Source organism: Neophocaena asiaeorientalis, unplaced genomic scaffold (assembly GCF_003031525.2).
Source record: "Neophocaena asiaeorientalis asiaeorientalis breed wild unplaced genomic scaffold, Neophocaena_asiaeorientalis_V1.1 scaffold415, whole genome shotgun sequence".
Taxonomy (NCBI): domain Eukaryota; kingdom Metazoa; phylum Chordata; class Mammalia; order Artiodactyla; family Phocoenidae; genus Neophocaena; species Neophocaena asiaeorientalis.
In genome coordinates this window covers 717391-744724 of record NW_020174051.1, presented here as the reverse complement: position 1 = coordinate 744724, position 27334 = coordinate 717391, and the positions used below count along the sequence as shown (strand labels likewise).

At 39.2% G+C, this 27334-nt stretch overlaps 1 long non-coding RNA gene across 1 annotated transcript in view; it reads right to left on the bottom strand.

The window, feature by feature from the left end:
• Nucleotides 1–2043: 2043 nt before the first annotated feature.
• LOC112405703 (uncharacterized) overlaps nucleotides 2044–27334 on the bottom strand; it is a 93098-nt gene continuing 67807 nt past the window's right edge. The window contains exon 3 of the long non-coding RNA XR_003004417.1: nucleotides 2044–2394. This is a non-coding gene — a long non-coding RNA (uncharacterized LOC112405703). The remainder of the gene's footprint in view (nucleotides 2395–27334) is intronic.

The window sequence follows — 27334 nt, the reverse complement described above, 5'->3', positions numbered from 1 at the left end:
TTATGGCTTTAGATCTTGAACTTGATATGTCAGCTGGCTGAGGTGCTCAGACCCTGTAACAGAAAACAGAACTCTTGGAGTCAGAAGTATTAACGATTGGGTAGTGTCTGGCAAGTAATAGAGCTCACAAATTCATGGTAAATGAGTGAATAATGTCTGAGAGGCATGCAGATTTATTCAATTTTCCTGGAGGGTTAATGGATTTGCCCTGAGCTACTAATATCACCTGGTTCTCTTAGGCAAACTCTTAGACCCGTACATGGGAGAGAGGGGCCTGGATGAGGGCACCTTGTGTGATTGTGAATGTCTTTCATCTGTGAGAAGTGACTGACCCATTTAGGGGCTCAGTCTGGGGTGGGCCTGATGACCGCCATGCTCTAGCCAGCCAGGCCAAAGGACCCGCAGGTGGGCATAACTGCTCAGTAGCATAAAGTGCCCAGTCAGAAAGCTGTGGAGGAGAACTAAATGTGGACCACTCTGTTCTTTGGGATTCCCACAATACAAGGGAATATTTGAGACCAGAAGCCACGAAGACTCAAAAGCAAAAGCAAAATATTTATGTTGATGAGTTACAATGTAACTGAACAGTAGTTATCCAAGGCAACATTGAAACACAACTGTGGAGGAAATGGATCAAATCACTGCCCTCATGGAGCTTCCTTTGCAGTGGGAAAAGACAGATAATAAATAAACAAATAAAAATAATTTTTCAAAATATAAGGTCAGTTATCTCAGCATGTTATATCATTTGCCTACTGTTTTGAAAGCCTCCTCTGTCATATATCAAGTTTCCATATATGTGCAGGTCTATAAATAAAATATCTATTCTGTTTCCTGGTTCTATTTGCCTAGCTCTGCCTACATTCTTGATTACTATAGCTTTAGAGTAAACTTTGATATATGATATAGCAAGGTGCCCAAATTAGTTTTCTGCAAAAGTGCTTTAGCTATCTTTATTCCATGTTCCCCAATTAGAATCAATTTGTCAAATCCCATGAAAACTCCCTATTGGCTTTTGATTGGAATTGCACTGCATTTATAGATCAGTTTGGGAAGAAACGACACCTCAGTGACAATGAATCTTCTCATACAGGATTATTGTAAATTTCTCTGTTCTTATGTCTTTAATATCTTTCATTACATTTTTATAATTCTCTTCCTAAAGCCCTTGCATATCTTTTATTAGATTTATTCTTTCTAATTTTTATTGCTATCATTCATCTTATTTATTTTAAAATTACATTTTCTAAAGGTTTATTACTGCTACATAGAAATGTAATTTATTTTAATATTGATATTTTTAATCTATCAACTAACTTTGCTGAATTCAAATATTAATTCTGATACTTTTTGAGCAGATTCACTTGTGTTTCGTATATGGACAATCTTACCATCTTAGAGCAGTGGTTCACTTGGTGATTTTGTTCACAAGGGGACAGTTGGCTATGTCTGGAGACATTTCTGTTTGTCACAACTGAGAGTGTCAAAATTTTGTAGTCATTTACTAAGTAATTATTTAGTGAAGTCGTACTGTGTATTAGGCCCTGTTTGAGAAGCTGAGTATTCAGTGGTAATCAAAACAAATATGTTCCTACCCACTGCAAAATTTAGAGTTTAGTTTATACCTTGCAAACAGAAAATATAACTTCTTTCATAGTATTCGTGGAAATACAGAAAGCACAGAAAGTAATCATACAATAGAACAGAATAAAAACGAAGTTCAAAAAGGCAAAAGTTATATAAAATTACTCTTTTACCACTATGCTATAAACATAGAACTCAATAATAAATGTTTAAACATTTAAACAAATAACTCCTTGCCAACTGGAGATATGTATTCTTAAACGATTTATGTATTTTTAAAAAAAGAATAAAAATAAGTCAACCTAAGACTTAAGAAGTTAGAAAAAGAAAAAAAGGAGCCACAAGCATAACAGAAGTAATTAATCAACATAAAGGAGACATTAATTACTTATAAAACAAAAAAACAGTGGAACTGACAAATTTTAAAAGCTCCTTATTTTAAAAACACTAAACAAAGGAAGGAAAAAGAGTAACTTTATGGTAGAGAAACTGACAAACACTACTTCAGCCAGATGATCAAGGTCAACAGCAACAATGATGGGTCATGTTGTCAATATATATCCTTGAGTGATGTGATGAGAGTGGCACTTTATCTCTGTGGTCCTTGTCCCCAAAACTCATAATCCCAGGCTAGTCATGAGAAAAACAGCTGTTAAATCCCAACTGAGGGGCATGCTAAATAATACCTGATCAGTATTCTTCAGACTGTCAAGGTCATTCAAAACATGGTCTGTCTGAGAAACTGTCACAGCCAAGAGCAGCCAAAGGAGACACGGCAACTAAACGTAACGTGGTATCCTGGATGCGCTCCTGGAACAGAAAAAGGACACTAAGTAAAAAACTAAGGAAATCTGAAAAAAGTATGGACTTTAGTTAATAAGGTATCAACATTAATTGCGACAAATGTACCATCCTAATGTAAGATAGTAACAATAGGGGAAAATTGGTTGGGGCATATGGAAATTCTGTAGTATCTTTGCCACTTTTCTGTTAATCTAAAACTTTGTGTTAGTGTCCTATTGCTACTGTAACAAATTATCACAGATTTATTGGCTTAAAATAATGCAAATTTAAGAAGTTTTGGAGGTCAGAAGTCCAAAATGAGTTTTAGGGGGGCTAAAATCAAGGAGCCGGCAGGGTTGGTTCCTTCTGGAGGCCCCAGAGGCAATTCTGTTCCTTGTCTTTCCTGGCTTTGAGAGACTGCCAGCATTCATTTACTTGTGGCTGCATCACTCCAAACTCTCCTTCTGTTGTCATGTTGCCTTCTCCTCTGTCTGATCTTCCTGGGCCGCTCTTTTAAGGACCCTGTGATCACACAGGGCGCACTCAGATAATCCAGAATAACCTCCTCATCATAAAATCCTTAATTTAATCACATCCGCAAAGTTATATGATTGCCCTATAAGGTAACATTCACAGGTTCTGGAGATTAGGACATTGACATCTTTGTGGGGCTATTATTCAGCTTACTTCACTACTCTAAAATTAAAAGTTTATTTAATAAAAACAACAGATAGATACTTAGAAAATCTAGCTGAGACAAAAAGGGAGCACACAATTAAATACCAAAGACCAACAGGAATATAACAAAAGATACGGAGATTTTAAGACCATAAGAGAGTAGCACCTATGATGATGAAAAAATACATTTCATTATCCAGATGCAATAAATGATTTCTTGGGGCAACAGGGTGTTATAGAAAAAAAATATTAGGAAAAGACCCAGGCATAAATGAAAATGTTGTCATAGAAGGCTTAGGGACAAGATGTTTTTATAATGACCATAGTTTCTATTTATTGAGTGCTAAGTGATGGACAGAGCTGGAATTCAAACCAGCATTTATCTGGTTTCAAAGCCCATGAACTTTCACAGCATCATTTTGCCTCCTGTACACATATCGGATCGGTCTTTTCATTCTTTCAAGGAACAGATTTTTCCTATTCTATGTAGTCTATTCCAGAGCATGGAAAGCTACCTAACTCATTTTTAACTCTTCAAAACTAAGGAGCACAGCCTGGAGAGGCAGGCTCCTCCCTCGAGCTGTATGATCTTAGCCTCAGTTCCTTATCTGCAAAATATAGATAATGCTGTATCTCATTGGTAAATGTTGTAAGAAAATATAGGAGAAAATGTAATGTTTGGAACATGGTATGAGCTTACAAAATTATCACAACTGCTATTATTATTATTAATAATAAAACCTAACAAAGACAGGATAAAAAGAAAAGAACTTATATATTTAAAAATTCTAGGGCTTCCCTGGTGGCACAGTGGTTAAGAATCTGCCTGCCAATGCAAGGGACATGGGTTCGAGCCCTGGTCTGGGAAGATCCCACATGTCACGGAGCAAGTAAGCCCGTGAGCCACAACTACTGAGCCCTCGTGCTACAGGTACTGAAACCTGCATGCCTAGAGCCTGTGCTCCGCAATGAGAAGCCACCGCAATGAGAAGCCCATGCACCACAAGGAAGAGAGTAGCCCCCATTCGACGCAACTAGAGAAAGCCCACGCACAGCAACGAAGACCCAATGCAGCCACAAATAAATAAATAAAATAAAATAAAATAAAAAAAATTCTAAATACTAGCCAATGGGACTGAAAAGAAATATTTGAAAAGAATAATCTACCACGACCAAGCAGAAATTATCAGTTTAGTTTAATATTATAATATTTATTGTTATATCATACTGAGAGGTCAAATAAAAAAACATATTAAATTTTGAAAGGCATTAGTAAAGTATTACAATCATTTCTGATGGGAAAAATATTTTTGTTATTTATGAATAAAGGAATAATTCCTTAACACATTAAAAAATGTTTTACACTGACAGCTCATATAATTTATTGCGAAAATACCAATGGAGACATTTCCATTAACATCAGGAACAAACCAAGAATGTCTGCTATTCTCCCTACAGTTAATTATTATTTTATAAGTTTTGGTCACAGCAGAACAAAAATAAGAAGTGTGATTACTAGAAAAAAGAGAACAAAGTTATCATTGTTTGCAGATGATATCATCATATACCTAGAAAACCCTAGAGAATCAGCTAAAAAATAATTAGCAGTGAGTTCAGCAAGATGAATGAATATGTGTCGATGGATTTCAAACGCACCAGACGCAATCAGAAAATATAACGAGGGAAAAATCTCTTTTACAATAGTGACAGGAATATAAAACACCCAGAAATATAAGCTTAATAAAAAGATATGTCAGACCTTTGTGAAAAATACCACAGAATTAGACCAACAAACATAAAGTAAGGCTTAAATAAACAGGAAGCCATAGAGTGTGTCTGTGTGGACTATTATAAACATATCAAGTTTACCCACATTAATTTTTAGGTTTAATGCAACTCAATACATTCTCAATGGGATTTTCCTTTGGGAGTTTTTCTGGAAGAATAAATACATAAGAATAGCAAATGAAAATTTGGAAAGGAAAACTAATGAGGCAGGGTGCAACTTGTTCTACCAGAGAGAAGATATATTGCAAAGCTACGTTGAAGAGTGGTACTTGCACAAGTATGGATCAATAAAAGAGACTAGCCCTCAAAAAAGAAAGCTCCCTATTATGTACAATGGCATGAGATGCTATAAAGTTGACATCAAAACAAAGGAAGGGATGTCAATAAATGGAAGTCAATAAGTGGAATATGGAAAATATTAGTCTAAGTCCTTACCTTATCCCATATGTCACACACAGTAATCAATTCCAGTGATGTCTATATAAAACAATGTATATAGCAAATAAAACAACACAAATATTAGAAGCAAATAAAAATGACTCTCAGGAGGAAGAAACTTTCACCAAAGGACAGAATCAATAGAATGGGTGACAAAGTTTTAAATGCTGTCTATCAAAACTATCATTTCTTAAACAAAAAAGAAAAATAACATGGGAAATAATAAAATGACAAAGTTGGAAAAATGTTTGCCACTGATGATAGACAAAGAGGTAACATTTGTTTCTAGAGTTTTTATAAATCTGTAAGAAAATTACTGACACTTCCATAGAAATAATGGATAAAAAGACAAGGGTAATTTATGGAGGAATTATGAGGGGTCAGTAAAGATGGGGGAAAGTTCAACTTTCCTGATAATCTCACAAATCTAAACATCATTTTATTTTAAAAAGTTTTATTGGAGTATAGTTGATTTACAATATTATGTTAGTTTCAGGTATACAGCAAAGTGAATCAGTTATACATATATGTATATCCATTCTTTTTTTAGATTATTTTCCCATATAGGTCATTACAGAGTATTGGGTAGAGTTTGCTGTGCTATTAGTTTTCTATTTTATTAAACATCATTTTACCTATTTAATTGCCAACTCAGGGTGAGAGATGGTCAGGTGGTGGATACTGTTAGGTAACCTGGAAGGAATGTCTAGTGTTACCATCTTCCTGGGGGTGTATTTGGCAGTATGTTTCAGGAGTGCAAAAACCTCTGGTCACTTGGCCCAGGAATTCTTCTAGAATTCTGTCATTAGAAATGAAAAAGAGATGTGGACAATGCTTTTTGCACAGGGATATTATTTACTTTCTATTTATAATGTCAAAAACTGGAAATAAGTTCAACAAAAAATTGTATTGGAATGGTAGGCTATGGTATATTGATGATTCTGAAAAATTCTGGTTTTGAAGAACTTTAATTATATGTAAATGTTAACAATATAATTTGTTTGTCTTCTTTTTGGCCGCACAGCATGTGGGATCTTAGTTCCCCAACCAGGGATTGAACCAGTGCCCCCTGCATTGGAAGGGCGGAGTTTTAACCGCTGGACCACCAGGGAAGTCCCTCACAATATAATTTTAAAGTAAAAGTGTAGCATTCAAAAGTGCATCCAAGAGAAGTTATATCTAGAATTTAGGGTAGGCTATTTCAGTTGGAATCTTTATTTGCATTTTTAATACTTCTTGTTTTCTATAATAAGATGCATTGCTTCCATAATAAAAAAAATAGCATATGTGGGTCTATGTGTATTTAAGGTACAATATGTGTAGTCAGTTAGTATCCTCTTCAAGAAATTAATCAAACTTTGGAAATTAGAAGTGGATTTTGTTGATATTTCCGGATGTTTTTTCTTTTATTTTGAAACATACACCCTTCTCTCTCTCTTTCCAAACTTGTTCTGCTTTCACCAAGAAACACAGTCATATATGCAGTCCCTTATATTTATCCCCACTCCCCATTTTATTCTTTAAGAGAAAGGAATATATTTAAGTTTGGCTTTGATTTTTACAAGTTTGTTAAAAGAGTTTAAGATTTCATTTTGCTAAAAATGAAAAGATGTTAGTGACAGAATCATGCTTTGTTGCCTAGGTAGCAAAAAGGATAACAACTGTATCAAATAGAAGACTTCTAAATAAACCCAGGTCTAAATTAAAGTGGTATTTCCAAATGGTTAAAGAATTAAAAGACATGGAAAAAACTGAAGAGAATCAGGTAGTAACTTGGAATGAAGAGGAAGTACTGAATAGATACTGACATGAACAGTTCATATCACACAGAAATCATAGGGATAATCCTCACTAGAGCATCTTGTAAACACAGTTTGTTAATTTTTGTATATTTCTATAATACATAGAAAATCGGAAAAATATTGGAGAATACAGAGATAAAAAATGATCACCAATAATCCTACCATCTATTTAAGTGGAGTTACTTCTGATTTCTATTCTCTCTTTCTCTACCTGCAGCCTCCCCCCAGCATGTTATTTTTAAAGATACTTATTCAATACTCTAAATAAAATTTTTTTACCACAATTGCTTTTCAGAATGAACTCTCTGGAAATAACTTTGGTGTTTGCACCCTAGTGTAAATTCTTCTCCAGTCTCTCATCTGAGAGTTCCCAGTGTAATCGTTGGCTCTCTGCATGGTCAGCTGCCCATTCACTCAATCTGAACGTGAATGTGAAGCAAGTCAGAAAGAGAAAAACAAATATCGTATAGTAACGTATACATGTGGAATCTAGAAACATGGTACAGATGAACTGGTTTGCAGGGCAGAAATAGAGACACAGATGTAGAGAACAAACGTATGGACACCAAGGGGGGAAAAGCGGGGGGATGGTGGCGGTGGTGGGATGAATTGGGAGACTGGGATTGACATGTACACACTGATGTGCATAAAATGGATGACTAATAAGAACCTGCTGTATAAAAAGTAAAATGCAATTCAAAAAAAAAGTGAAGTCTGCCTGTTGATGAGACCTACCTATGCAGATGCTGCTTTTATTGCTCCTTTCTTAAATATGAAACAAAGATTTACTTAACAAGTATTTATTAAATACCCACTCGATGCTGGGCACAGTTCTTGGCATGCAATAGTGATCAAAAAAACCAAAATTCCTGCCCTCTTGGGGCTTACATTCTAGTGATGGAAGAGGAAAAACAGGAAAGGAAATTATTCCATATTTTAGAGATTGACATGTGCTATGGACAAAAACGGCTGGTCAGATGGTGACATTTGAGACACTAGAGAATCACAAATTTCCTATTAAAAAAAGAGCCTACTGGATGCCAAGAAGAGTTAGTGGATGATGATACACACCTAGACTTACCTGTGTGAAATTCTGGATGTGAGATCGTAAGGTTTCCCGCAGCAGGGGCAGGAACGAAGGGGTAGGAGAGAGGGCGCACACAAATGGGTAGATCCAGATTGGCATCAAAATTTTCAACAATAACAGTGTTGCTAAAGTAAAATGGATCAATGTCTTTGAAGTATGAGGGAAATTTTTTTTTCAAACTAGAGCAGAATTCTCAACCAAAGGATCAGTTCAATAATAAAACATATTCAAATATACCACTATATTGAAAATCTAATCTACCTCCCATGTACCCTTCTTAGGAAGTTACTTGAAGATGTGCTCCTCAACAAATTGAGGGCATAAACTAAGAAAGAATACTGATGGAAAAATAAGTTTAGGTGTATCCAATAGAGGAAATATAAACCTGTATGTGTATATATATATATATATATATATATATATATAATGTATATCTTAGAGAAAGATTTATTGTGAGGTATTGGCTCATGCAATTATGGAGGCTGAGAAGTCCCCAAATCTGCTGTCTGCCAAGTGGGAGACCCAGGAAAGCAGGTGATGTAGTCTGAAGGCCTGAGAACGAGGAGCATTGAGAGCAGGAGAAAACCAAGGTCTCAACTCAAGCCCTCAGGCAGGGGGAGGGCGAATCCAGCGTTCCTCTGCCTTTATGTTCTATTCAGTCCCTCAACAGATTGACTGATGGCCACCCACATTGGGGAGGGCATCAGCTTTACTCAAGCCACCAACTCAAATGCTAATGTCTTCCAGAAACAGCCTCGTAGACACACCCAGAAATAATGGTTGTTTTTTTTAAAAAATAAATTTATTTATTTATTTATTTTTGCCTGCACTGGGTCTTTGTTGCTGCGCGCGGGCTTTTCTCTAGTTGCGGCGAGCGGGGGCTACTTTTCATTGCGGTGCACAGGCTTCTCCTTGCGGTGGCTTCTCTTGTTACAGAGCGCGGGCTCTAGGCACACGGGCTTCAGTAGTTGTGGCATGCAGGCTCAGTAGTTGTGGCGCACGGGCTTAGTTGCTCCGTGGCATGTGGGATCTTCCCAGACCAGGGCTCGAACCCGTGTCCCCTGCATTGGCAGGTGGATTCTCAAGCACTGCACCACCAGGGAAGCCCCAGAAATAATGGTTAATCAGGTATCTGGTTATCCCATGGCCCGGTCAAGTTGACATGTGAAATTAACAATCACAGGCATGGAAGGACAAGAGGTACGTTATAGTCTATTTTAGCAGAGAGCCAATAACTAATCTATTGCTAATGTTGATCAATCAAGAAATAACAGTATAAACCGACAAATCATGGTAACCATCTTCATCTCCACTGTTTATGATCTTGTCAATGTAAACTGTAGAGCAACACTTAACCATCCAACTAGCTGTCAATAGGGAGGCGATAGGTGAAGAGACAGGACACAGGGTAGGGATGAAGCAGAATTCTGCACATCTGAGCTAGATGGTTTGAAGTTAAGTAGGCTGGAGAAAATTTCCCGAACTAAAAGGGAGAGTACTTACAAGAATATTTTATAGAGAGTGGGGGGCCCAGGAAAGGAAAGGGTGCTTGAGGGCATTTTCCCTGCCAGCCTACTACTCTGATGCAAATAGAGAAAAGATAAAACACAGACATTTTTTGCTTGTAGTTTAAATTTACACAACACAGTGAAAGCTCAGTTATCAACGTTTCATTCACTCAGGATTTTTTATGTGCCTATTATATATCAGGTACTATTGAACTGATAGAACAATTAAGATAAAAAATTCTCTTCCAATAAATGTAAAAGTAATTGGCTTAGGGATTCACAGGTAAAATCTGGTGAGAGACAGGCATGTAGTGATTAAATTAGATAAAGTGTTACGGCGCTGTGACAGAAATATGTTCAGGGTCCAGAAAGGACACCAAGGAAGAAGTGGTTCATTCTGTTTGTGGAAAGTTAAATTCCACAAACAGGAATTTACCTGATAGATAGAGTGAGATTTCTGCTGCCTTGAAGAGGAGTTGATCTTTGTATGTTTGAAAATACAATTATTCTCTTGTATGTCCAGCCTAAGGAAGTAATCTTAAATAAAAAGAATTAAGCAAAAAACAAAACAAAGAAAACAAACAAAAATCTTTTTTGGCGAATCAACTTTGAAAATATCTTACAGCATTTCTACAGCACCCCAAATTAATCACTAATATCAAATAACTCTTGAACTAGTGCAATTTTTTCATCAGTATATTGGAGGTAATAATGCCTATTTTAAGGATTATAGTGATAATCAGAAATAGAAATAGAAATAATTCTTAGCCTACTCTCTGAAACTTACTGGGATAATTATGATGGTGATGAAAATTTGTGTATAAATCTTTCCACTGGTACAGAAAATTCAAGAGTGAATCCAATACTCTGTACACAGATGACACTCCATACATGGGGAATCACAGGAGCCCAGAAAGCTGGAGCTGGCATGTGCCCTAGAGACCAGCCTCGCTTTTTCACGTTATTGTGGAGGAAACTGAGACACGCAGAAGTTAAATGATTTGCCAGAGAAGTCTGCCTGGAGCCTAAGAACCTTACATTTAAGACGCTGAAAAGAGATTTGTGTGCCTTGAGGCCAGGGATGCTGGTGAATTTGAGAGCCCTTCACTTTTCCTAACTTATTTAAATAATGTGTCAGCAAAGGCCTGCTTACAAATCAGACACACGGTGCTTCAGGGGTCTTTTCTCTTCTCCTGAAATGAGTTATTAGGCCAACTGGTCGTAGCACCCATTGCTCTAGGAGCTGAAATCAGGATAACCAAAACTCACACCTTGGGGTACAAACACTGCTTGGATCAAAGTGATGTTTTTCTTCTTTTTAGCATTATATATTGGCATTAGGCCATTTCCTCCTATGTTTCTGTAATGTACTATGCACTGCAATTGGTGAGGGGTTCACGGAGACATTAGCGGTATACTAGAACTTGTAGAAAGGAAAATATTATAAATCCTACTATCACCTTTCTCTCGCCATATCTGACAAAGAAGGAGGAAATTAATTTCAGTCAGTATTAATTCAGGGTCTTTGAACTCAAGGGCATGGCTATGATGTCATTTCAGTACTGTAGTCAAAGGTAGAAGCATTCAATAAGTGTGGGTCTGCACACACTTCCTCTCTGCCTTTCTCTCACCCTGTGTTCCCTTCAAGAGGAATTCTGCCTCTTGTATCACTGCCTCCTTTCTCCAATGTGCTAGAATTACATGAGTTTACATTCTTTGAACTTGAACTTCTTCAACTCTAAGTGTGGGATATTAATATCTTCATTAGTGGTTTGCTGGGATAATTCAATTAGTTAATCTAAACAGTAAAAGCTCTTGGCCCAAAATAATGTATATAATATGTAATAAATACTATTTACCTTCTTGTCCCTCTTTCCTTCCTTCCTCCCTCTCTCTCCCTTTCTTTCCTCCACCTTCATGCTGTCCAAATACACTGATCCTATTCCTAGCATCCTACAGCGATCATGGGTCACACAAGCCACAGTTCCTACTCTTATGGCGCTACCTCTTCCATTCTGTAAACTAGAAGAGAAGCTTCCATTTAGAGGTTTGGACCAAGATCCTTCCATCTCTAAAATTCTACAATTCTTTTTATGGCTTCAAACCATTCAGTGTTTGTGGTAGACGTGTTTCTAGGGACAGTTTGATTATAAAAAGTTTTGCTTTGGGAGTTGGGCTTTAAAGACCTTCTGATGAAAATCACTCATTCCCTTTTTTAAAGAGAGAATTAGAGAGCTGCCTAGGTTGGGAAGAACACGCATTTCCCACAGTGATTTTTCACAGTGTTCTGAAGGCAAGAAACTAAGATTGATTTATATCTCTGCATTTTCTAAAGAGGAAGATGGATGTTCTGTGTGCTCTTTTTACCTACAGCAGGTTTGGGGTTGAAACAATTCTTTAAAAAGATATATGTCTTGAGGACAAACCTGGAAGTTTGGCGTAAGTGGATTGTATTTGTACCAGATTTTCCATTATCTCAAATTCCCATTAAACTACACAACATCGTTCTGTGGTATTTAGCATTTCACTATTCTCTTCCTCCTAAGATTTGGAGATCTAGAGATACAAAATGAAATGAACAAAAGAGGGAGAATTTCTTAGGAATATTTTTGAACTAGAAAATTATTTAGTTAGGCTAGTACTATGTTTCTTTGCAGCCATTTCAGGGAAAGAACATAGACTCAAATGTATCATGATAGCAAAACAAATATCTTGAAGGTGGGAAATGAAAGAGGGGGAAGGGAGAGAAAGATAGAGAGGAAGGAGAGGAGGGAGACAGAGAAACCGATGAATGAAAACGGGTTCTTTCCTAATCTCACAGCCATAAAAATCCTGAGCCATCGAAAGCCAAAGCTTTGTTTCAGGAAGACTTTTAAACTCACAGTAAATATTATTTACCTTGTCCTCACAACGGGTGACTTCCTAAGTTAGTGTCGGAATAAAAGCGTGAGCTTAGGGTTTGGGTTAGACGATTGCTCTTTTCTTTTAAATTGAAGTATAGTTGATTTACAATGTCAGTTTCAGGTGTACTGCACAGTGATTCAGTTATATAGATGTTCTTTTTCAGACTCTTTTCCCTTATAGGTTATTACAAAACATTGAGTATTGTTCCCTGTGCTATGCAGTAGGTCCTTGTTGGTTATCTATTTTATATATAGTAGTGTGTATACGTTAATCCTATCCTCCTAATTTAGGCTGTTGCTACTTAAATGATGCAAAAAATACAGAGCCAGGAAAGGATAATAAACAAAAAGTACTGAATAGTAAGAGGAGAAAGTGAAGGGGAGATGCTGAGGACAATCCACCCCACACTAGTTTTCCTGGGCGGGGGGTCCTCTCTTCTCAAACTCTCCAACCCCCAGAATGAGCTATACATCCTTTCTGAAAGAAGATGGTCTCCATCACATTTTTTCTGCCCAAGCATCCGTACGATCAAAATTATCAGTCCAGACGAATGTATAAGGAGAACGTGGTACATATATACAATGGAATATTATTCAGCCCTAAGAAGAAAGGAAATTCTCACACGTGCTACACCATGAATGAAGCTTGAGGACATTGTGCTGAGGGAAGTAAGGAATACTGTGAGATTCCACTTACATGAGGTACCTGGAGTAGTCAGACTTGCAGAGACAAAAAGTAGAATGATGACTGCCAGTGGCTGAGGGGAGAAAGACATGGGGAGTTGCTGTGTAGTGGGTACAGAGGTTCAGTGTGGGAAGATGAAAAAGTTCTGGAGGCGGATGGTGGTGATCGTATAACGACGCGAATGTACTAAATACCACTGAACTGTAGACTTAAAAATTGTTAAAATAGCAAATTTCAGGTTATGTGTGCTTCACCATCACCACCACCACCACCACCACCACCACCACTATAATAATAATAAAATCACCTGTCCAGGCCAGAGAGAACAGCAGTGGAGAAAACTGCTTCATAGAAAATGAGCCACCTCGAGATGAACTAACACAGGCAAATGGAGTAAATGTTACAGTAAAGGGGTCCTGCTATCTCAGATATTAAGTTAATGTCATCTCATTCAGCAAAAACTCTGTAGGGCAAAGATCATCAGGAAACCAAGGCACAGAGGTCACTAGCTTGCCTGAGCTTACAGTCTACTCTTCTTCGCCACGTAAAGAATTTGATGCCAAGTCTGTCTGTGACAAGGCCCACTTTCTCTTCTACACGGTACTTTCTTTAAAGGGCTAGTTTTCACTGAGTTTGAAATACTCCTACCTCCATACGTAGGAACATCTAAGAAAAAGCAAACACTGCTCAGTTGTGGGAAGAGGAAGCAGGAAGAAACGGTCCCTAACAAAACAAGGGAGATGGATAATCTATGGTAGGCTAAGAGAGTTTCTGTTAGCTTCCAGAGATCATTTTGGGTTTCTTACCTCCTTTGACTTCTGAATTTGAAAGCTCAATAGCAGATATGCTTAATTTATTCTTAAATTGACAAAAGGTGAAACAGAAGCCTAAGCCCGCCTTTTCTGAATAATCTAATGATAATGGAGCGTTTGGCATTAGTTTTGATTTTTAATAGAAGAAGAGGTCCAATTCAAATAAAAGACAGTATAGCTCAAAATTGTGCTAAAAACTTAGGGATAAGGGCATCATCTTAGTAATATCAACTCTCTTTCTGATTGTCTTCATAAAGCAAGCCAAATACTCTGAGATAGAGCATTGGCACTGGCATCATGGAATGAGGTTTGATTTGTCGTTAGCTGCTTTCAGTTGTGTCACTTTGAACTCCTCTCTTAACCTCTGTGAGCCTCAGTTTCCTAACACATAAAATGGAAATCATAAAGCCTAATTTACAAGATAATTGAAGGATTGAATTACATTAAAGAAGATGGTGTGTGTTAGAGTGCCTGGCACACTTTGATCTAATACAAAATGATTGGTAGCTTATCATGAAAAAGATGCTCACACTGTTCTCCTGTGTGAGAACAAGGGTAGGCAAGTTCAGGCCTATTTAGATCTCAAATAAAGTTACTGCGGAAGGGGAAAGTTTAGTAAAAAAATTAAGCCTTTCCATGCTTTGAAGTGAAAGGGTAACTGGAATAATATTAACACCAAATGGAGATCCAATGAACAAAATAAGATGGTGCCCTGTCATCATACCACACTTTAGGCTGGTTGTATTTTTTCTTTTTTTTACATCTCAAATCTTCAGGAAAACTGATGGATCTTAGCTAATCATATTTATAAGAGAAATGCTTTGTAGGACAAATATTTTATTTACTAGCATTCTGCATGCATAACAAGGGAAATAGTTCACTTGGTTGAAGCCAATGGGTAGTTGGGCAGATTCAGAGCACATCTGCTGAAAGCGAGATTAATAATTAAAATATAAAGCCACCACTTCTTTTTAAGCTACAATTATTGGCTTCAGTGGCATGAAAATTCTCTGAGTAACTGGCCTTTACGATCTCTCATCAATTGCTTGTCAATAGATGAGGGTGGGTTAAAAATCTAGCTTTGACAGCCACATAGCACAGGGAGATCAGCTGGGTGCTTTGTGACCACCTAGAGGGGTGGGATAGGGAGGGTGGGAGGGAGACGCAAGAGGGAGGAGATATGTATGGGGATATATGCATACATATAGCTGATTCATTTTGTTATAAAGCAGAAACACACCATTGTAAAGCAATGATACTCCGATAAAGATGTTAAAAAAGAAAAACTAGCTTTGAACTCCTGGTCAGAGCTGGTCCGTCAGTGTCACTTGGCTGGAGTGAGCTGGAGAATGGAAAAGTTGATGCATTCTTTTCTGTTAAAGTGTTCTATCTTGGTATTCCTAATTTGTACATGACCATTAAGACAGGCAGAATTGCAGATTCTGTGCAGTACTGACAGACAGTCCCCCAGATCACTAATTATCTGTCTTATTTCACGGAGGGGGAAACATGGTTGGGCTGGAAAATCATACCAAACCTGCAGAGATATGAGAGAATGGATATCTAGTTCCATAAATGCATAGCTGTTTGCATGCTTACAACCATGGAAATCATTAGCTGTTTACTGGCAATACGTTTTGTTTTGCTGCACTCTTGGAAGAAAATAACACTAGAGTATTGAAATTGTGAGGTGAAGTCAGCATTTTTAAGAAAGAAAAAGCAGGGCACAGCCCTGTATATCAATGCAAAAGTTTAGACACTTTGGACCTCTGTGTTAGAAAGTGCATTAACATTCCTAAAAGATAAAATAGCAGAATACTTTATTTTTTCTCCTTCTTCAATGAACATTTAGTATTAGTGCCAATTATAGGGGATGAACAGAAGTGGTAAATGTCCTTCTCTATGGATTACGGTGAAATTTGTGATTTATTTGTTTATTGATAACATCACTTAAGATCACCTGGAAATTTGGTAACATAGCACTGGTTATTTTTTATGGAAATATCTCAGTTGCTTTGAGTTTTGACTTCCATACTTCTAGGAGTCACAGGGAGAGAAGAAAGCAAGCAAGAAGTAAAAACTGTGGGCATTTTTTTCCTGATATCTAATTTTAATATGTCAAAATGTTGATAAAATCAGCCCCTCTCTTTTCCCCTCACTCCCTGACTGCTTCATGTCCAGAGGTTGATGGTAACGGTTCAGGACCTGAGTTAAATGTGATTTCTTAACTTGATCATCTAGTCATTTGGAATCTGCTGACTGCCAAAATTCCAGTGATAATTTGGCTTGTGTTAAAAAGCCACTAAATAAGGAAATAATTTCATCTACTTCTTATCCTCCCCTTTTGCTTAACTAGCTACTCAGCTAGTGGTTTGCTCATCTGTTCCCTTCTAAGACCCAAGAGCCACACCTTAACCCCACCTCTCTGAGATCTCTCATTCCCTTTTCTAGTTTATTTTCCATTTAAACAGACTTCAATGAATCCCCTTTTAGTCTCTGAAAGAATCTGTGCTTTTTTTTTAAACATCTTTATTGGAGTATAATTGCTTTACAATGTTGTGTTAATTTCTGCTGTATAACAAACTGAATCAGCTATACGTATACATATATTCCCATATCCCCTCCCTCTTGCATCTCCCTCCACCCTCCCTATCCCACCCCTCTAGGTGGTCACAAAGCACCCAGCTGAGCTCCCTGTGCTATGCGGCTGCTTCCCACTTATTAGTGAGGTGGACGGACCTAGCACGTCATACAGAGTAAAGTAAGTCAGAAAGAGAAAAACAAATATCGTATGCTAACACATATATATGGAATCTAAAAAAACAACCAAACGGGGGCTTCCCTGATGGAGCAAACAAACGGGGGCTTCCCTGGTGGCGCAAGTGGTTAAGAGCCCGCCTGCCAATTCAGGGGACACGGGTTCGTGTCCCGGTCCGGGAAGATCCCACATGGGGAGGCTGGGCCCGTGAGCCATGGCCGCTGAGCCTGCGCGTCCGGAGCCTGTGCTCCGCAACGGGAGAGGCCACAACAGTGAGAGGCCCGCGTACCGCAAAAAACAAACAAACAAAAAAACGGTTCTCATGAACCTAGGGGCAGGACAGGAATAAAGATGCAGACGTAAAGAATGGACTTGAGGACACGGGGAGGGGGAAGGGTAAGATGGGATGAAGTGAGAGAATTTGTGCTTTTAACTTGATGCCAAACGATGAAACTTAATGTCACTAGCTTTTTTTTTAATGTTAACTGCTCATTCCTTATTGTAGTTTGATATTGTTATTCAACTACTGTAAATAAATGCTAATTAATAAAATGTCAATTGACTTTCAAAGCGGCTGCAGATGGCTTTTACTTTTCAAAACATAGTTTCACTTTTATCAGCAACAGATGAAGAACCACCATATCTGACAACACAGTGATCCATTATGGCTCCAACATATGCATTTTAAATGAGGCTCAATACAATGTCTATTGAATGATATATTTTGATTGATTTAATAATGACTTATGGGATGGATTCTAAATATAGTTAAAAGGTACTTTTTAAAAGAGTCACAAAAAAAAGGAAGAATAGCAATGGGCATTTGAACAGATTTACATAGAATTGTCTCATATTTTCCTCCTTTTGAGGCATTTTGTAATGCAAGTATAGGCTCAAAAACAAAGGACCAAGAAATAATTGGGACCAAGTAAATGTTTGCAGAATAAATGAGAAAACTCCATCTCTACACAACAGGAAGAAACTCACTAAATTAGAGAAATTTAGAAGTTAGCAGAGATTAACATGAAGCTTGATAACAAAGATTAGGAAACTATGTCTTCCCAGACATTGAACTAGAAGCCCACATCTCAAGAAACATGTGACAGATACATTCTCTTATTGAAGGTCTGGGCATATTCAGAAGCATCAACAACGTAGGGTTAACCCTAAAGTAATGAAGGCATAAGACATTTAAGTGGTATTGGAAGAAGATTCTAATGTATCGAGAAGGAATCTAGAGCCTAATTTTCTTGTACCGACAAAAGAAGAAAGATGAAAGCAGAGAGATAAAAATTTTATGTTTCTATTATAGGAAGCTTATCCTACTTCTGACTATAATGGAGTATCTCACAACAGATCAAGTCTCCTGTTGAAAACACCTAGAAAGTCCATATAAAAGCACAAAATACACATTTTTATAAGACATCAAAGAGCAGCCAAAGTATCCAGGACCCAGGGAGTCAAGATCCCAGAAGGAGAGAAACTCACTAAGGTAAGGCCAATATTCTCTGTGCCACGTTCAGGGGATTGGCCAATTTTTGGCACAGAAGAAAAAGCTGAGAATTGGACAGAAGGTAGAGGCTAAGAGGCAGAGAATCCATCAGAGCTTTCAGCAGTCTTACGCAACCAGGGAGACAAACGGTGGAGTTCAGGACTACCTGGGGAGATGGCACCTGAGGCCAAGATCTCCTGAGATAAGAGAGGTGTAGAGGATCCTCTGGTGTTCATCTAGAGGCATATGTCACATTCTTAAGGTGTACAAGCAAGAGGCTAAAAAGTCAAGCAGAAAGCAGGTTAAAAACAAAAAGGAGTTTGGAGCAGTCTCAGGAGGGTGAGGAGATAAAAACTGAAGCTCAGGGTCTGCTCAGGAGGATTTCTCATGTTCCAGAACCAGGCTCATTTGCCTGACATGCAGCAAGCCAAAAGCTGAGATGCTGAGGTTTGCAACAGAGAAAAGGTTTCTTCATGAGGCAGCCAACTGAGGAGACAGGAGAACAAACCTAAAATCTGCCTCCCTGAAGGTGAGGGGCTTGGAATATTTATGTGATAAAGAAGCAGGGTGGTCTGAGGCGTGCTGAGGAAAGGTGATTGCAGGGAAGAAAAAGGTGAGGTAATCATTCTGTGCAGGCACAGCTAAGATACATGCTTCTTCATGGGATGCATATTCAGGAAATGGCAGTGTTAGCATGTTCTGAGGGTGAAGTTTTGGTCCCTCTGACACCAAAAGGTCATGAATCGGATACTCACACATGCCCAGTTGATGGGTTGGTGGTCTTAACTGGTCTTAACCGGCTGGTGCTTGAACTGGACACAGCTGACTCCAAGTTCTTGAAAAACAACTTGGGCAAACATCTTATTGTTTAGGCTGCGTGACGCTTGGAGGATATGTAAGTTTTTGTAAAAATAATTGCAGCGAGCTTGAAAATTGAAGGCAGTTTACAGTTTAGTATTTATTAAGCAAGTTATAGTTTAATGGATCTAACTGATGTCTACCCTCGGTTTCACCAGTAAATACCCTAGGTTCTCAGTTGATATGCCAGAGGTATGTAAAGACTAACAGAGACTACAAGTTGCTTGCTACTATAGCTGTCTGCCAGAGGACGGGATAAATTTCCTTTGGAGAAAGATAACATCATCCTGAACATCTACAGTTTTTCATAAACAATGTTGTACAGTCAATAAAATATAACTAGATGTACCAAGAAACGGAATTCTAAACAAAATCTGACAATAGAAACAGATCCATAGTTAACCTAGATATTAGGATTATGAGACATAGACTTTTTAAAAACCTGATTAATATATTCAAGAAAAATAGATGTCAAGGGGGAGAATTTCACTAAAGAATTAAAGTCTATAAAAGCATCAGTGGAATTTCTACAACTGAAGAATGTAATAACTGAAATTAGGATCTAAATAGGTTTAATCATACATTGGACATAACAAAGGAGGATTTGTTAATTGGATGATAAATCAGTTAAAACATTCAGATTGAAGGACGGAGAGCAAAAGGTTGAAAAATGAAGAAAGTCACATAAGAGATATGTAGAACACGGAGAAAAGATCCAACGTACGTAAAACGAGTCACAGAAGAAATGGAGAGAGATAATAGTGCAGAAGCAATATATGAAAAAAATAATAGCTGAGATTTTTTCCCCAAAACTAATGAAAGATATCAAAGAAGTGCTACTAATTCCAAGCTGGATAAGAACAAAAGAACTCACAATTAGGCTCATGACTGTAAAATTTCTGCAAACCAAAGTCTTAAGAGCATCCAGAGAAAACTGACTCATTACCTTTAAAGGAACATCAATCAGACTTATAACTATTTTCTCAAAAGAGAAATAAAAGCCAGAAGACAATGCAACAATGTCTCCAAAGGGCAAAGGAAAAAACAAAGATGTCAACCGGGGAATTGATTACCCCGTGAAAATATTTTTCAAATGTGAAAGTGAAATAAATGTTTTTCTAGACAAATAAAAACACAGAATTCATCACCGGGAGACCCACACTAAGAGAAATGCTAAAGGGAATTCTTTGGACAGGAGGAAAGTTATACCAGAAATCCCAAAAGGAACGAAGAGCAATAGGTAGAACAGATGGTAAATACAATGCATATTGACAGTTTTGTGGGGCTTAAAATATACAGAGAATTACAATTCATGAAAACTATAATACAAAATTAGGACAGGGGTATCGTTTGGACTGTAGTCTATTATTAGAAGCCAAAAAAACTTAATCCTGTTGATTTGGTCAAGTGTCTGTGATCCCTGGGAAGGTATCTGGGCAGAGTTCAGCCACAGTGAAGTGAGTTACAGAAGGGGTCAGAGGACCTTGGGAGCATCAGGCTAAGGGCAGTGTCCAGGGTTGTTTGACTACAGGATTACATAGCCCTCTCTCTGAGCAGTGGGACTACCAGTGGATCGAACACCCTCACGGATAGATCTTTAAATAATTTTAGATGAAGAAATATTACCTTAACCCTTTTTTCATTGCTTTTTTCTCAATTACCAAATTTGTTTATGTTTGACTATTAAACACAAGGGCCCTCTGAAGGGTAGCAGGCTGACCTTTATTCAGTTCATTATCTAGAACAAACTGAAACTAAAGGTAAGAACTTGAATTCCATTGTGGTAGATCAAGTGAATTTGATCACAAGACCAAAATTCCTAGGTAGGACAAAGGGATCAATGTTTTGGTGACCCAATGGGAAGTTTGTTGTTACTAGGCAGAGTTACTAGGCTCCAAAACTGGATTGAAAATGATCAGTTTAAGGTGGGCAAGAGAAGAAGATGAGGTTTCCTCTCTCCCTTAGCAATATAACTATGTATTACTACAAAGTTGGCCACATACTGAAAAATTAGTGGGACTTCCAATCCAAAAAAGTAAACGTCACTTTTGAGCACTTGCTAATTGTGGGATATTGGGCACCTCTTTTTCAAATATGGGGCTACTAACAGCTGATTCTTTCTTTTATATGTCTAATCTGTTATTAAAAACTTCTATTAAGTTTAAAATTTTTGGTTGTTTCACTTTCCCTTTTTAGATATTCAATTGGTTCTTTAAAGAAAAATTTATGCTGTCATTTCTATAGTTTTCTGCTATCAAGCCTGCTCTTTTTTTTTTTCTTTAAAAACAGTAAATATTCTTGCTTTCTAACCAGTCTCTGATAACTCTAATAGCTAAAGTATTGGCAAATCTGTTTTTAGTTGACATCCTGATGCTTTAATTGTTAGCCAGTTTTCTTGACTATGTGCTAGGTTCTTGTGCTTAGAAAACAGTTTGTAGGAGTAATTCAAGGCCCAGGATAAATTACATGTATCTTCTTCTAGATATGATTTATATTTTCTTCGGAAAGATGTCTGGAGGAACTATCACCTTAAACCAAGTTCAAGGCTTGAGGGTCCTTGATCTGAGGATGTGAAAACTACCTGCTTACTTGCAGGAAGGGTGCTTCACTTCTGGCTTTCTCTTACCCCAGAGGTTATTCCTTTGAGGTTCAAGTTTACTGTAGTGGTGATTTCTTAGTAGATTTTCTAGCTTGTACAGGCCCGAGGCTTTGATTTCGGTCCTTATCACCCCATGAAGTCACCAAAAGGAAAGTTCAATTTTGCCAGGATCAGCACATGTTATCAGGGCAAAATTTGTTTCTGTGTTTGCTTAATATTTTGTCTCCATTTAGGTCTGGTAGTCGCTTCCTACTTTGTTAGCTCTTGGGTGCTTTTAGGTTGATGCCTTTTGTATTTTCAGTTGTTTTCCGTAGGATAATTGGTCTGGATAACCTACCTGCTATTCCCAGAAACTGGAAGTCCAAGATAATAAATAATCTGCATTATGTTGATATTACCTCACAGAATTTGCAGTTCAAGTAGATAACATGTACTTTCTAAGCTGAAAATAGCTGTTAAATTGTCAGTTATTAGTTGTTAGAAAGTAAAAGGAAGAAACCCAGTTATTGTGTGCTGGCTACCATCTCATGTGGGGATGTGTCATCCCCTCAGAACAGCTTTGGTTTTGCAAGCTCCCACTCACTGTTTAGCCAAAGAAGAAAATTTATTAGGGCTTTGCTATGAAGCAGAGGTCAGCAAACTATGACCTATGGGCCAAATCTTGTCTGTGGTTTGTTTTTAAAAATAAAGTTTTATTGGAACACAGACATGCTCGTTTATTCGTGTATTGGGTGTGGCTGCTTCTGTGTTAACAAGGGCAGAGTTGAACAGTTGAAACAGAACCTGCATGGCCCATGAAACATACAATATTTACTCTCTGGCCCCTACAGAAAACATACATAGCCAACCACTGCCATAAAGTATTATTCTGCCCAGGTCTTGCCTGACTAGTTTATGTGCTAGGAGCAAGCCAATTATTTTCTGCATTATTTTCATGCATGTTTTAAATACTAGAAGCTTGGACTTGGTATGATAGACTCCTCAGTCACACTGAAAAATTTAAATGGGAAATAGCAATAATGAGCAAAATAAGAATATCTTTAAGTAGCAACATGGTCATTAAATCATTACTCTTAAACAGCTCAGAAAAACTTTTCTTTTTCCTGCACAGATATTAGTTCACTTAGTTTCTGCTTTTTGAGAGAATGTTTCACTTATAAAGTCAAGCTCTTCATTTTTTCATTAACCTGTGCTTCTTGGGGCTATGTGATGGAGAGAAGGCTTAGAGGAAATGGAAGTTCACAAGCAGCAAAGAAAGATGAATCCAGGCCCTGATCATTTGCGATGGAGGGGGCTTTAGCAGATACACAGCTCTCTCCCTCTACGCTGGACTAGTAGGGTTTGTGGGACAGAGTGAACCAGCAGGGGTTGATGCCAAAGAGCAGTATACTTTCTGAGATAATTCCTGCTTCTCAGGAGTAATGATAGAGACCTTAGCACAAAAATCAGAGAAAAAGAAACTGGAAGAGGAAGTTACATTCAAAGCTCAGTACGTGTCTTTTTGCTCAGCACCAGCTCTAATTAACAGATCCCCTGTTTCTGTGTGTGATGTCAGTTAAGCTACTGTTCTGGCTCCCAACTGCGCATGGGCTTTCTTTACGCAAATGGTGATGCTGCCATTCATGCTATCTTGTTAAGACTGCATCATCGTGTCTCTGCAGAATTTTGGTTTAACAGCAAAATACCACTGAGTCTAGAAGATGGCCAGGTTGAAATGCATCTTTCTGAGATGAATCAGGAGTCATGAAAAACGCACTAGTCCCACCATGGAAGTGTGTTGCCAAATTAAAAACAAGGAACACAGTAATTTCCCCTGACCTAGAGCCCTGTCGGACAGATGTCTTCCAAGATGTGAAGGAGAACATGTAACAAGCACGGGATCCAGGAGTGAGGAATAAAGAAATAATGAAATCATTTCCTTATAGAAAATCGGCTGCCTTACGTGCATGCCATTTTGCTTATTAATCCATCTGAAACTCCCTGGGGCTTTGGAGCTGGCTCTTTGCCTATGGATGAATCTGTAACTCTGTGACAATTAACTCTAATAACCATGAGAAAGGCCCTTCTAAATAACCGCCAAGGTCCTGGGCTGCCAAAAGCCGCCTGCGCCTGGGTGGCTGGCTAACAGCACCCCCATTTTACTTCGTTTTTCATGTGGAATCCACTGCTCTCTGTCTTCGCTGGGGAGCCAAGACGGCTCTAAATTCCCTTCTGTGTTGTGGCGTGGTAGGAAAGGAGAAGCCGCAGCCATGGAAGGGGGGTATGTGGGAAAAGCTAAGGTGGTCTCTTCTCTAAGACCAGGACACAAAAAACCCCTCTGTTCCCGACCACCTGGGCTCACCATGCTCGTTATGTGAGAACGCGAGGGTTGACTGGACAGTCAGAGGACCCAGGAGGGTCAGAGAAGGGAGTTCCTCTGTGGCCAGTTCCTGGTGGCCGGTGGGAACTGTGTGAGTCTGCTGGTAATTTTCCGGGCTCTCAGCACGCTCCACGGTGACCCTCGCACAAGCACAATGGCCACGTGGCCAGGGAGCCAGGTGGGCTCTATTCTAGGCAAAGGCAAGAAGGGATGACAGAATCTGGATTTGCTTGGCCCCTTAGTCTTGTTGCTGGCCCTCTGTCTTCCAGTGCCGGATTTACCTTTCAGCGGTCCTCAAAGGGAGGGCTCATCCCAGCTGGGTCCCCTGGAAGCTGTAGATTTGCTGATTTGCACCCTTCTTGTGCATATTTTTATGTGGGCTGGGAAAACAGATGGCTCCATCCAAGTTGCTGAAAACCCAGATGGTTATTGCTGCACTAGAATGACCTGAGTTTGGGGATCTGAGTTTTCCCTGCCAGAGCCTTGGGCAAGTTAGGAAATATGCCAGTCTTTGAATTCGAATACAGACGGATGAGGTCTGAATCGCTGTACCCCACCCTCTCCTGTGTGCTATGGGGAATACAGGCATAGTGACATTCAGCATAATACATGACAGCTGGCACCCCTGCTCCCTTACATCCTTTTTTTTGAATTAGGCAGGTTAAAAATAAATTCAAACAGGGCTTCCCTGGTGGCGCAGTGGTTGAGTGAGAGGCCCGAGTACCGCAAAAAAAAATAAATAAAATAAATAAATTCAAACAAACAAATAAACAAACCAACAGCAGAGTCATCTTTTATTCTCTCCCACTTTTTAAATCAACTCTGCACCCTGCCCCACATTCTAGGTAATGATGAAATAGACTTTCGTAAAGGAAATTCAGAAATAATTTCAAGCCAACATTTACTGAGCACCTATTTTATTCCAGCTAGGTGTTGGAAATACCACATTGAATAATACATTTTTTTTTGTTTTTTGCTTTTTGTTTTTTGTGGTAGGCGGGCCTCTCACTGTTGCGGCTTCTCCTGTTGCGGAGCACAGGCTCCGGACGCGCAGGCTCAGTGGCCGTGGCTCACGGGCCCAGCCGCTCCGCAGCATGTGAGATCTTCCCGGACCGGGGCACGAACCCGTGTCCTCTGCCTCGGCAGGCAGATTCTCAACCACTGCGCCACCAGGGAAGCCCAAATACACGTTTTTTTTGATCACAGAGCTCCTAGTCTGCCTGGAAGAGATATGTGTAATACGTGTAAAAAGAAGATATCTGTAAAAAGGAGAAGGACGAAGAGGAGGAGGATGGGGGTGTAAGTGCTGCAACAGAGGTAGGTACAGAGTGGCGTGGAAAAATAAAGAGGGACGGGTTTGTTTTCCTTAAGAAGAGCAGGACTCAGCCCTGGAGTGGTGATACTTGAGGGAAAGTAAGACTTTCCCTGGGGCAGAGGTGGGAAGGACAGTCCCAGCTGTGAAATATGGAGGCCTGTGTAGGACACTGGTGGTTACTACACAGTGTCTGGTCCCCTCGGCTCTCCCTTCCCAACCTCCATTTATTCCAGTGTCTACCCCTGCTCACATGACTCTGGGGAAGTCACCCCCATCCCCAGCTCCAGGGGTAGATCCCAATGGGTCTAAGATAATCATGGCAGTCACATTCCTGTGAAGGTTGGATTTAGAAATGGGTACATGACTATATTTTGGCCAATGAGACAGGAAGTCTTCTGTGGAATATCTAGGACATCTTCCTCCCTCCTGAGAAAACAACACATGAAGAAAGGTTGCCCTTTCTCTCACAGATGTTGCCCTGTCTCTCCTAAGCAAAGGGAGGGTGTAGAGCAGGGAAGAGATATGGTTTGATTGTGGGGTTAAGTGTAGCCAGAGCAGGAAGCATCACTGGGAGGTGGCCGGAAACATCTGCTAAAGGACCTTGGGTGCATCAGAGGTTCTGCTTCCCAAAGTAGGTGATGGGGTTATTCCTGCAGTCATGGCCATGGCACGGCAACAGCGAAGCATCTTGACTCAAGGTGACCTTGGGCTGGGATTTCGGAAACAGTGCAGGCAGTTGAGGTGATGCAGCTCTAAAAACAGAGTTGTCTCCTTTATAGCAAAGATTGTGCCAAAAGGAAACCCTCTGTAGAAACCCTTAAGGTGCACATTTGCCTTTTCAGCCACTTTCATTATAATCACTCACCATTGAAATAATATGTGTAAGGCGCTAAGTAGAGTATCACAAACATGGCGAGTGCTCAATATATGTTAGTTACCAGCATTGTCACCGATAGCAAAAGATCCTTTTTGGATGCCAAGGATAGCAGAACAATCTACAAAAATAATCCAGAGGGGATCTTTCTCCCCATCTCTGCCAGTTGGGGGGTTGATTTGCCTTGTTGTATTATTACTTCATTTATAACTCTTATCTTCTGCCAGTTTTTCCTCGTACCATTGGGCCCATTGGAGTGGTAATGCTGGCAGGGTCCTGGCTGCAGGCTGCATCTGGCTTTACTGGTCCAAATCCTCAAATTTAGATCGCTGATCCCACAAGTGTGAACCTCTTGGCTCCATGTCTGGGTCTCTCTACTTGCAGTTAGACAGGAAACCAAGGCTGGGCAAACCTCCAAGTTTTCAGATAGGCCTTCTGTTCAGATAAGCTTCCAAGGATGTTTCTGCTTGGGAACAGTAACAGCTCAAGTTCTTTCCTGGGTTTTAACTTGTGCCTCTGTGACATACCAACAGATTTAGAACTGACGTTATAATTGGAGTCAAAATGCCCACATGTGACTTGAATTAAACAGACCTCCATGGATCAGAGATGCAGGGCTAACTAATCTCAGGGTGTCAGGCTGAAATTTTCTGGGAGGCACCAAGCAATCTACCCTGTGAGAGATAAGTCTTTGGCCTCTGTGCTTATTTTTAACGGAGTTCGGTTCATGTTGGGGTACAAAGCAGTTTCCTCAGGTCTTAGAGAAGTAGCACAGTAGGGTAGGAAAATGGGCTTTAGCCTCATTCTGTCCTGAGTTCAAACCCCTTCTCCATCCCCTAGTAGATGTGACCAAGTCATTTAATTTCTCTGATCCTCAGTTTCCGGCACGTTTCTCATAGGGTTACTGTGAGGGTCAAATGAGGTCTGTACTGAATGACCAGAACATAATCAATGCTCCATAGATGGTGGATAGTATTTCTAAAGCCACAAGGAGAGGAGATTGCTATGGTA